This window comes from Lactuca virosa, chromosome 3, assembly GCF_052849685.1.
Source record: "Lactuca virosa cultivar CGN04683 chromosome 3, Lactuca_virosa_CGN04683_v6, whole genome shotgun sequence".
In the NCBI taxonomy this organism is placed as follows: domain Eukaryota; kingdom Viridiplantae; phylum Streptophyta; class Magnoliopsida; order Asterales; family Asteraceae; genus Lactuca; species Lactuca virosa.
Genome location: NC_136428.1, coordinates 90,986,571 through 91,000,200, shown reverse-complemented (window position 1 = coordinate 91,000,200; position 13,630 = coordinate 90,986,571).

Below are 13,630 nucleotides of genomic sequence, written 5' to 3'. Positions count from 1 at the left end.
AATATCTAATCCTCTCAAGTATCATCCCAAGATTTATTCCAAATCTTCATCTAGTAAGTGTTTCTAACCATTTCAAGTTAGTATATCTCTTAATCTAGTGTTTTAACACACATCTATTCGAAAAATTTGTCCAAAATATCAAATCTTCAAGTTTCACCAAGAACACCAAGACACACACTAGTGTTCTTGGACTTTTGGCTCATTTCAAGGTTATATATTGTAAGTACTTCTATCCTAGAGTATGTTTAAGCTTGCTACACATCTTTACATCAAGAAAGCACAAGGAAACACCAAGATCAAAGGTGTTTACGATCCAAGAACATTCTTGAACCGTAAACCCTTCTTTAAGGGCCGAAGTGTCCCTAGTCCCTTCCTAAGCCTAGGTAGCTATCTTGGATCCATGCCTTGTTGTGTTAAGGACTTGAAATCATCAAAATACCATCATCCATAAGGGTTTACTGCCGTAAACCCAAAGGGAAATGGTATTAGGGCCGTAAACTCCATATAGGAGTGAAATGGTGCCCTAACTTCTTCCTTAGGCTTATACTTCATGAGGAAACACTTCTAAGGACATACAAACCTTCAAAACACAAAATGGTCAAAAAAGTAGGAGTTTACGGCCGTAAACTCAAGGGTTTATGACCGTAAACCCAAGGATTTATGGTCTCCAAACCGTAAACTCCCAAAGAGGGTTCTTTTGAACCCTAAGCTCAATAGCTTGTTCCTACAACACTTAGATGCACTCCTAGGGACTTATAACACTTATATAAAGTGTTTTTCATGTCTTAGGATGTCTTAACTTTGCTAATTAGTTGTTTAAAGTCTAATTAGATAGATATATGTTGTATTTATACGTTAAATAGGATCATTGTGTGTGTACAAGTCTTCACTTGACACCTAGCAATCCTATCTCTTCAGTTCATCCAAACCACTCACTACAGGTGAGTTCATACCCCTTAATTAACCTTTTAAATGTTTTTAAATGCTTTTATGGGGGGGGAATACAAGTTGAACAACTATAGTTATTATATCAATCACATGTGATTAATAACTACCAAACAAATGGTTTTCTTACTTTTCAAACTGTTTATCAAACTGTTTTACCTCAAACTACTTTACAAACTCTTTTACTTATCAAATACTTTTACTTAAACTCTTTTAAACTTATATTCTGTGTATCTATGTAGATATAGTTATATAAGTAGGATTGAAAGGACTTAGGACTGCTAGCCTACCTTACTTCCTGTTCCTTGTTTGGTTGTGGACTTAGGGTATCAAGGTTAGTTATCCGAAGCTCGTTTAAATCCTAGTTATATATTATGTATATGTATATAGATATAAAAGGTTATTTCTTTTATTCAGTTGCATGCCTTTGGGTAGCAAGCGTATACAAACATGTTCATACATTGCTAGTAAGCTACCATAGGGGTAGTTTAGGAAGATACTATTACTAGAACAATGAAACATACAATGAGTCAGTTCATACATGAGTCAATACATACTATGATGAGAAACAAACATAAAACAGAGTGATGAGAAACAAACATAAAACAGAGTGATGAGAAACAAACATAATACAGAGTGATGAGAAACAAACAATAGACACTATGACGAGAAACAAACATACATGCTAGACAGAGAAAGAACACACAATACAGCTAGCACACAATTCACATAACATATACATTAATACATTTATGTGAGCCATTAAACAGGGCATGACACTACCTGCCATGACTGTTTTTGTATCAGAATCTCCTTAATTGGGGAGCGTATGAGTTTGTGTATAGATCTATACTGGATTGACTATCCTACACCTTGCTGCTCGCTACAGTGGGACTTGCAAGTCTACGGGTGCCAAACGTCATTTTTACGGCATCTTACATTGTCGTTTTACTATTGAGTCGGTAGCAAGATACATGCCGATCACATGGTACCTTAACATATACAATTGGTTTAAGGTAGTTAGTACAGCAGTAGTTACTTAATACTACATTACAGTACTATAACATTTTCCCTTTACATTTTACTTTGTGATATTCACACAATAAACAATAATGTAAAAACTATATTTTTGGTTAATGATAGTCGGATTTGGGAAAATACACACTTTTACAAGAGATACACACACAGACACTAGATGCCTTGGTAGAAGGCTACTTTTAGTAAGAAACATAGGGTTTTCTAGGATAGTTCAAACAAATACAAAACTTTTACAAACACACACAATACATCTTACAAAACATCTTACAAATGCTTTCATACAAACACAGACACTAATACTTATGATCTCACCAGCTCTAAAGCTGATAAACTCTTTCAAAATAACTTGTATTCTCAGGTCACCAGTAGACAGGTATCGGAGCCAGGTTTTGAGAAGATGGAGCTCGTTCAATACTCATCTTATATTTTGATGTATATTGTTTTGGTGTCTTTAAAACTTGACAGAACACACTTGTATGAAATTATATTATTAATGCAATAGATGATGTTGTTGCTTGTTTACTACTTGCATTGTTGTGATACTGTACATGACGTCCTCCACCCCAGAACGTTTCCGCCGTTCATAGGTTTTGGGGGTGTGACAGATTGGTATCAGAGCATTGTTTATAGTGAATCGAGTGTATCAACCCATAAAAGATATACGAACTATAAACACAAGCGGGATTAAAATACTCTGATAAAGAGTTTATACTTTAAATAATAAAATATTTAATAAAGTATACATACCTGCATTCATACTAAAATCAGTGTCACTAGGACAGAACAAAAGTATTACGATTGTTGGACAGCACAAGTAGACTTAGAGACATATGGTCAACCCTGGGAAGATGTAGCCTGATCAACTACGTTATCCGAGGAGTGATTAGCATGTGCCTAAGTGTGGTTGTGAGGTTGCAACAAGTCTAAAAACTTACCAACACTTCTACAACAAGAATAGTAGAACAGAACATTAAACTTAAAATACTATAGGAGTATTTTGTGTTACAATAATTACTTATTTGAGAACTAAAGATCTTTATTAGTATATCAATGGTTGTTTAGTGGATACACTAAGGTTATATGTACTAGGATGTCATAGACTTAGAATCTGTGATCTTTGCCTTACTTCCTGTTCCTTGTTTGGTTGTGGGCTTAGGGTTAGGGTCACTTATTCGAAGGTCTATCCCGTCTGCGTTACATGTAACTAGTATGCTTTAAACAAGTATTGAAGCAACTAATAAAGATCATCTTATAATTATCTAATTAGTTAGTCTAATTTAGTTATTTCTTATATCCCTTTTCTCGCTTAGATATAATGGCTGGATTTCATCTTCCCGGAGACCCGTACTTCCCAAACCACGACAACGCAGGATGGTTGGAAGAAGACCCAGAAGATAATCACCCAATCCCTTTAGATGATTATGAAGCTGAAGGGTTTTCTGATGGTTCCGACTCGGAGCCAGAAGTCAACAACCAACCCCCAGCTGTTCAAAACCCAAACCCTCGTCCCGCATTCCAAGGACCCACACCTCTGTGGGCCACAAACTTGAATAGATGGAGTCAGGAACAAGGTCAACCTTTTCCTTTCAATGGAGACAGAAGCTTATACAACCTCACTGAGGGAGGTTCAGCTGATAGGGTCCTACCTATCATGGTTCGTAGGATTGCTCGGAACATTGAGCAGGGTCGAGCAGCTATCGACCGGGTAGTAGAAGTTGATGCCAATTCTGGTGTTAACAATGTCCGTATTCGCCAGCTGGAGTCCGCTCATGAAAGGGCTCAGGTTAGCAATGCAATGCTTCAGAGGGAGCTTGCTGAAACTAGAGTCGAAGTCAGGGAACTTCGAACTCAGCAAGCAAGATCTGATAGGCGTGTGAGGGACATAGAGCCTCTCTTATCGGATTCAAGAACTCACTCTAGCAGTTCTCGTCACCGTTAGAGTCTTACCGACTTCTCTTTCGGATATAACTTAGTTATGTAAAAACTTAAGTCTAATTTCCTATCCTTATAAATCTTAGACCTGCTAGGTTTTGATTAGGTCGTATGCTGTCAAAATTTTCCCATCTTGGTTGATGTAAGACCTACTTCTAGGTCATTTTTCCCCGAATTCATTACATCTGTAATTCCAGTATCTTTGATAGATATAAAATCTATTGGAAATTATTATCCAACTGCTTTCATCTTCATTCAAGTGTTTCATTCAACTATGCTGTTGGGCTATGGAGAGTTAGTCCATGAGTCATTCTCATCAATGTTCCTATCGAACTCTTATCAATATTTTCATCTTTCTAAACTTATAGTTCAAAGATGCCTCCATGTAAATCAACAAGACGCAATCCTCCCGCACCAACTCCACCTTCTCCTCAATTCGATACAGCAGCCCTCAATGCTGCTGTAGCTGCGGCTGTGGCTACAGCCATGGCTGAATATCATTCCTCAAGTTCCACTGGAAGAGGGACTCCTACCCCGACTATTCAGGTTGAAACCCCTGTGCGCTCGAGAGAGTGCTCCTACAAAGACTTCACAAACTGCAAGCCATTGTCCTTCAAAGGGACTGGCGGAGTACTCGTCCTCTCGTAATGGTTCGAGAAGACAGAGTCGGTCTTTGAAATCTGCTCGTGCCCGGAGGGAAGTAAGGTCAAGTTTGCCGCTTGTACCTTCGAATCAAAAGCCCTAACATGGTGGAATAGCCATGTTAAGTCACTATCTATAGTGGTGGCTAATGATATGGGCTGGGATACCATGAAAGACCTCATGATTGAGGAGTACTACCCGAGGGGCGAGATCCAAAAGCTGGAGGAAGAACTATGGAGCCTGACCATGAAGGGCTCCAACATCGTCGCATATACCGCCAGGTTCTGTGAACTGGTGGCCCTCTGTCCCAACATGATTCATACAGAGGGAAAGAAGATCGAGAGATATATATGGGGGCTAATGCCACCATACCAGGGAAATGTTTTGTCATCACGCCCTACGACATTTGATAGTGCCAAGCGATTGGCACAGTAGCTAATTGACCACAGGGTCCGTACCCCGGCTGCAAAAACCACCCTGGCCATCTCAGAACCCGCCAGAACCGCAGAGACCAAGCGGAAATTCTGGGATGACAAGAAAAAGAAGAAGACTGCCAAGAAACAGCAGATTATGGCAGTTCATAGTGCAACAGCACCTGCCACTGCTGCTGCTCCATTAAAGCAGTATTCTGGAAGTTTGCCGCTCTGCAACAAGTGCAACTACCACCATGTGGGAGCCTGTCGGGAAATGCAGTGTGTAAACTGCAATAGGAAGGGGCACACAGCCCGTTTCTGCAAATCTCCGGCGAGGCCAATCACCCAAGTCCCCGGCGCTGGAGTGGGCCAAGCCTGCTACAATTGTGGCGACGTGGACCACTACAAGAGGAACTGCCCCAAGGCAGGGACTGCCGGTGGAGTAGGAAGAGTTCTGGCTATAGGCCATGAGGAGGCTATAGGCCATGAGCTTCTCACCCTGGGGAGCTCCAGTCTTGTTCGTCAAGAAGAAAGACGGATCATTTCGTATGTGCATCGACTACAGGGAGCTCAACAAATTGACCGTCAAAAATCGTTATCCTTTGCCTCGGATAGACGAGTTATTCGATCAACTTCAAGGGGCGAATTTCTTTTCCAAAATCGACTTAAGATCCGGATATCACCAGCTACGAGTACTAGGAGAGGATGTTCCAAAGACAGCCTTCCGAACTCGTTATGGGCACTACGAATTCGTAGTGATGCCATTCGGATTAACAAACACGCCCGCAGTATTCATGGATTTGATGAATAGGGTGTGTCGTCATTACTTGGATCAGTTCGTCATCGTCTTCATCGAGGACGTACTGATCTACTCGCGAAGTAAAGAGGAACATAGTCAACATCTACGACAAGTCTTAGAAACCCTGCGCGCGGAGAAGCTTTACGTGAAGTTCTCGAAATGCGAATTTTGGATCCGACGAATCGAATTCTTAGGGCACGTGGTTAGCGAGGAGGGAATACACGTGGACCCGTCCAAAATTTAAGCCATTGAGAGCTGGTCAGCACCGAAGACGCCTACAGAAATTCGTTAATTTCTAGGCCTCGCTGGCTACTATCGCAGGTTTATTCAGAAGTTCTCCCGCATAGCGAAGCCTCTTACAACACTTACCCAGAAGGGTGTATCCTTTGACTGGGAAGAAAAGTAGGAAAGAGAGTTCCAAACGCTCAAACGAGCCTTGTGGACCGCACCGATACTATCCCTCCCCGAAGGGATAGAAGACTTTGTTGTTTATTGCGATGCATCGAATCAAGGACTCGGATGTGTTCTGATGCAGCAAGGTAAGGTCATCGCCTATGCCTCGAGACAGCTGAAGACACATGAGGTCAATTATATGACCCACGATCTTGAACTAGGAGTAGTTGTATTTGCTCTGAAGATCTGGAGACACTACCTGTACGGTACGAAGAGCACGATCTTTACAGACCACAAGAGCTTACAACATATATTCGACCAGAAGGAGCTCAACATGAGACAACGACGGTGGGTCGAGCTACTCAGTGACTATGAATGCGAAATTCGTTATCATCCCAGCAAGGCCAATGTAGTAGCTGACGCACTGAGTCGGAAAGAATATTCTGGTCGTAGAGTCAAATCAATGACTATGACTATCCATTCACACTTATCCACATAAATACAGGCGGCTCAGCTCGACGCTTTGAAACCTGAAAATGTGGCCAGTGAATCCCTGCGAGGGATGGATAAGAACTTGGAAGTCAAGGGTGGCGGAGCTTATTATTTCATGAACCGGATCTGGACCCCGAAACTTGGTGGTTTCAGAGACTTGGTCATGAAAGAGGCGCACAACACTCGTTATTCCGTCCACCCAGGTTCAGATAAGATGTATCTGGATCTTAAAAAGTTATACTGGTGGCCTAACATGAAAGTAGAGATTGCTACCTTCGTAAGTAAATGCCTTACTTGCGCAAAGGTCAAGGTCGAATACCAGAAACCCTCAGGTCTTGTACAACGGCCTGAGATCCCAGAATGGAAGTGGGAGCGGATCACTATGGATTTCATTACCAAGTTGCCCAAGACAACGGGTGTACTTGATACCATATGGGTCATCGTCGATAGATTGACCAAGTCCGCACACTTCCTACCTATCAAAGAAACAAACAAGATGGAGAAGCTTACAAGAACGTACATTAGGGAGATTGTACGACTGCACGGTGTTCCTATGTCCATTATCTCAGACAAAGATAGTAGGTTCACTTCTAGGTTCTGGCAGTCGCTACAAAGTTCCTTAGGAACTAGGCTGGACATGAGTACAGCCTACCATCCACAGACAGACGGGCAAAGTGAGAGGACTATTCAAACCTTGGAGGACATGTTGCGAGCCTGTGTGATTGACTTTGGGAAAGCATGGAATACTCATTTACCCCTTGTAGAATTTTCCTACAACAACAGTTATCACACAAGCATAAAGGCAGCTCCATTCGAGGCCCTCTATGGCCGCAAGTGCAGATCCCCTCTGTGCTGGGCTGAGGTGGGTGATACCCAGTTAGCTAAAGGACAAGTTCCTGAAAGCACTCTCACAGGTCCGGAGATCATTCGGGAAACGACGGAGAAGATCGTTCAGATTCGTGAACGACTGAAAGCCTCCAGAGACCGACAGAAAAGCTACGCTGATAAACGAAAAAAACCGTTGGAGTTCCAGGTGGGCAACCGTGTTCTATTGAAGGTCTCACCCTGGAAGGGCTTGATACGCTTCGGAAAGCATGGAAAGCTGAATCCAAGGTACATTGGGCCTTTCGAGATTCTTGCCAGAATCGGCCCTGTAGCTTACAAACTTAACTTACCGAGCGAACTCTGTAACGTACATTCTACCTTCCACGTCTCGAACTTGAAAAAGTGTCTGTCCGACGAGACTCTTGTAATCCCACTCGACGAGATCGAGATCAACGAGAGCCTTAATTTCGTGGAAGAACCAGTAGAGATCATGGACCGGGAGGTCAAGCAAACGAAACAAAGCCGCATCCCGATAGTGAAGGTTCGCTGGAACGCCAAGCGAGGACCTGAATTCACTTGGGAGCGAGAGGATCAGATGAAACTGAAATATCCTCGTCTTTTTTACTTAGTTATTTGTAACTACTTATTTGCTTAAATTCTAATTTCGGGACGAAATTCCTTCTAAGGAGGGGATGATGTGACAACCCGAAATTTCTATTCTGTGTAACATATCAATTCAATAGAAGTCAAAACAGTTACTGTTAAATTTTCAGACTTTTTGGAATAAGTTTGAGTATTTTAGGATTTACACTTTAGGAGATATCAGGAGAGAGGATGCCCTAGGGTTTTAGTGCAACACTATTATTCCTAAACTCCAAGAAATTGGAGTTTACTGCCTGAATAAAATATTTTCAGCCAAAAACCCAAAAATTTGGAGTATATATATGACACTTAGTCATTTTATATCATTTTTCCAAATTCTCAAGAACAAATATCTAATCCTCTCAAGTATCATCCCAAGATTTATTCCAAATCTTCATCTAGTAAGTGTTTCTAACCATTTCAAGTTAGTATATCTCTTAATCTAGTGTTTTAACACACATCTATCTGAAAAATTTGTCCAAAAGATCAAATCTTCAAGTTTCACCAACAACACACACTAGTGTTCTTGGACTATTGGCTCATTTCAAGCTTATATATTGTACGTACTTCTATCCTATAGTATGTTTAAGCTTGCTATACATCTTTACATCAAGAAAACACAAGGAAACACCAAGATCAAAGGTGTTTACGGTTGTAAGTACTTCTAACCTAGTCCCTTCCTAAGCCTAGGTAACTATCTTGGATCCATGCCTTGTTGTGTTAAGGACTTGAAATCATCAAAATACCATCATCCATAAGGGTTTACGGCTGTAAACCCAAAAGGAAATGGTATTAGGGCCGTAAACTCCATATAGGAGTGAAATGGTGCCCTAACTTCTTCCTTAGGCTTATACTTCACGAGGAAACACTTCTAAGGACATAGAAACCTTCAAAACACAAAATGGTCAAAAAAGTAGGAGTTTACGGCCGTAAAATCAAGGGTTTACGACCGTAAACCCAAGGATTTATGGTCTCCAAACCGTAAACTCCCAAAGAGGGTTCTTTTGAACCCTAAGCTCAATAGCTTGTTCCTACAACACTTAGATGCACTCCTAGGGACTTATAACACTTATATAAAGTGATTTTCATGTCTTAGGATGTCTTAACTTTGCTAATTAGTTGTTTAAAGTGTAATTAGATACATATATGTTGTATTTATATGTTAAATAGGATCATTGTGTGTGTACAAGTCTTCACTTGACACCTAGCAATCCTATCTCTTCAGTTCATCCAAACCACTCACTAAAGGTGAGTTCATACCCCTTAATTAACCTTTTAAATGTTTTTAAATGATTTTATGGGGGGAATACAAGTTGAACAACTATAGTTATTATATCAATCACATGTGATTAATAACTACCAAACAAATGGTTTTCTTACTTTTCAAACTGTTTACCAAACTATTTTACCTCAAACTACTTTACAAACTATTTTACTTATCAAATACTTTTACTTAAACTCTTTTAAACTTATATTCTGTGTATCTATATAGATATAGTAATATAAGTAGGATTGAAAGGACTTAGGACTGCTAGCCTACCTTACTTCCTGTTCCTTGTTTGCTTGTGGACTTAGGGTATCAAGGTTAGTTGTCTGAAGGTCGTTTAAATCCTAGTTATATATTATGTATATGTATATAGATATAAAAGGTTATTTCTTTCATTCAGTTACATGCCTTTGGGTAGCAAGGGTATACAAACATGTTCATACATTGCTAGTAAGCTACCATAGGGGTAGTTTAGGAAGATACTATTACTAGAACAATGAAACATACAATGAGTCAGTTCATACATGAGTCAATACATACTATGATGAGAAACAAACATAAAACAGAGTGATGAGAAACAAACATAAAACAGAGTGATGAGAAACAAACATAATACAGAGTGATGAGAAACAAACAATAGACACTATAACGAGAAACAAACATACAGGCTAGACAGAGAAAGAACACACAATACAGCTAGCACACAATTCACATAACATATACATTAATACATTTATGTGAGCCATTAAACAGGGCATGGCACTACCTGCCATGACTGTTTTTGTATCAAAATCTCCTTAATTGGGGAGAGTATGAGTTTGTGTATATATCTATACTGGATTCACTATCCTACACCTTGCTGCTCGCTACAGTGGGACTTGCAAGTCTACGGGTGCCAAACGTCATTTTTACGGCATCTTACATTGTCGTTTTACTATTGAGTCGGTAGCAAGATACAGGCCGATCACATGGTACCTTAACATATACAATTGGTTTAAGGTAGTTAGTACAGCAGTAGTTACTTAATACTACATTACAGTACTATAACATTTTCCCTTTACATTTTACTTTGTGATATTCACACAATAAACAATAATGTAAAAACTATATTTTTGGTTAATGATAGTCGGATTTGGGAAAATACACACTTTTACAAGAGATACACACATAGAGACTAGATGCCTTGGTAGAAGGCTACTTTTAGTAGGAAACATAGGGTTTTCTAGGATAGTTCAAACAAATACAAAACTTTTACAAACACACACAGTACATCTTACAAAACATCTTACAAATGCTTTCATACAAACACATACACTAATACTTATGATCTCACCAGCTCTAAAGCTGATAAACTCTTTCAAAATAACTTGTATTCTCAGGTCACCAGTAGACAGGTACCGGAGCCAGGTTTTGAGAAGATGGAGCTCGTTCAAGACTCATCTTATATTTTGATGTATATTGTTTTGGTGTCTTTAAAACTTGACAGAACACACTTGTATGAAATTATATTATTAATGCAATGGATGATGTTGTTGCTTGTTTACTACTTGCATTGTTGTGATACTGTACATGACGTCCTCCACCCCAGAACGTTTTCGCCGTTCATAGGTTTTGGGGGTGTGACAGTATAACCATGCTTGATATGACCTAGTGACCTCTACGACGTTCTTCAAGTGTCGGATGTTATGACATTTGTCACCCCAGGCATGCCTGCCTAACTGTAGCTAGCAGTTCAAATGTGGGATAGTCAATCCTGAATAGAACTATTCACAAATCTCACGCTCTCCCTCCAGGAGACTCTGGTTATACTATGATACGATTTAGCCCGCACCCCGAAGGGTACAATTGAAGTGATGACTCACAACCATGTATTAACTAGTTTACGTGTAATGTAATGTTCACTTGTACTAGAATCTATACATATGTCTTGTAGAGTAAAAATAATTATACTTAAATAATTATTTAGTATGGTACTCTTGTATTCAAAAAGTAGTAATGTATACCATAAACTATATCTGTCATAGTTTATATGATTGTTAATGTATAATCCAGAGATGGTAAAAATATGTATTGAAATCCCAAACTATATCTATTATAGTTTGCATGTATGTTAAGTACTCGGTTCGTGTATTGTTCTGAAAACTATGCAATTATAGTTGTGAGTTGAAAACTTCCCTTACGCTCAGCATGTTACAAAAGGGATAAGATATCTAAACATTTTATAAAATATGGTGATCTTTTTGTTTTATCAATTGCATAAGTTTTAATCCTGTTTGAAATTCTGTGTATAAAATTCACAAAAACTATTTGTGATTGGCTTGTATCCCCCCTGAAAACAATAAAATAGTAAAAGCGTAGGGGTATGAACTCACTGTTGTTTGCGTGTAAGTGCCGAACAACAAGACTGGAAATGATGACCCTCGAGTTTGTTGTACGCGAAGTTAACGGAATCCTAATAATAAATAAACACATATTTGTATTTAAATTAGTAAATCTATTAGTTAAAGTGTTATAAAACACTTGTTTTTGGTTGAGGAATGTTACCGAGGCGATCGCGGAGGAAAGGTGGGTTTGCAGCCAAGATTCACGATGTAGGGCTGATTGCGGCCGTGAATGGATTACGGCCGTGAACGGTTCCCTGCACTTGAAGGGTTTACGGTCTTTGAATGGTTTACGGCCGTGAAATGATTTTGGCCCTTGAAGATTTGAAGATTTGAAGGGTTCACGGCCATGAACTCAAGAACAAGGTATTCTTGATTTGATGAAAGGATGAATGTTTGATGCTCCAAAACGTGTTCTAAGGTGGATTTGGGATATTTTAGGAGGATAGAGTGAGTTTTTGTTGGTGTGTTTTAGAGAGAGAAAGTAGGTTTTCTGTCAAAAAAGTATAAATGAGGGTAAGAACACACACACACACACACACACACACACACACACATATATATATATATATATATATATATATATATATATATATATATATATATATATATATATATATATATATATATATATATATATATATATATATATATATATATATATATATATAGGCTGGGTTCATGGCAGTGGTGGGGTCCACCCAGCCGTGATCGGTTTACGGCCGTGAACACGATTGCGGCCATAAACACCGGGTTGCACGAGACTTGGCTGATTTTCGAAGAAAAACTTGATTTTTCGCATGATTTTAGACCCAACACTTATATAAATTTAATTTATATGATCTAAGTTGTTCTCAACCCTTACAAGTTTGACAAAATAAATAAATAAAATTCGAAATTTTTATTTAACGGAAATTGACTTTCATTGACTGAAAAAGGTTCGGGTTGTCACAAATGGTATGTATGAAACTGTGATTTGTGTTGATATCTTAGGTAATAGTGTATTACATATTGATTCGTCTAATGTTCTAGGCAAGGCATGATTGTGGCATTGTCGTCTTGGGCACATTAGCAAGAAACAAATCACCCAACTCCAAAAGGATGGAGTGTTGGAATCATTTGACTTAAGGCCAGATGATGAATTCGAATCTTGTCTTTTCGAGAAGATAACTAAATCACCTTTCCCTAGATCTGGTGAAAGACGTAAAGGTTTGTTAGATCTCATTCACACAGATCTGTATGGACCCTTGATATCCACCACAAAGAATGGTAATCGGTTTTATGTAACATTTACAGATGATTATAGCAGATATGGTTATATCAAGTTAATCAAGCATAAATCAAAAACCTTTGAAAAGTTCAAAGAGTTTAAACATGAAGTCGAGAATAAATTTGGCAGGAAGATAAAGATGCTCCGATCTAACAGAGGCGAAGAGTATCTTAATATCGAGTTCCACTTCCAGGGTTGAATTTCATATTCTAATAAACCTCGTAATCGTAAAAAAGTAGGTTTTTTTATCTATGGGCCTAGCAAAATAAAAATTGGGATATGATCTCCCCCCCCCCCCCCCCCCGCAAAATCGGACGTGAAAGTTTCCTTTCATTCGGCTCAAGTAGGTATACCAAAAAAAGAAAAAAAAAGGAGTTCTCGCTTTCAAATTCTAGAAAACTCCAAAAAGATCTACTCCTTACTCAAGTTTCCAGTGAAGACCAAGCAAAACTTCATGGATTCCGTCTTCCTTAATTATTTTTATTTAGATTTTATGAATTCTTTATTCAATTCTGACATAAATGAAATGTGAAATTCTTGAGTAGTCTACTTCCCCTCGAATGATGAATCCCGTAATTCTTAATGAAAGAG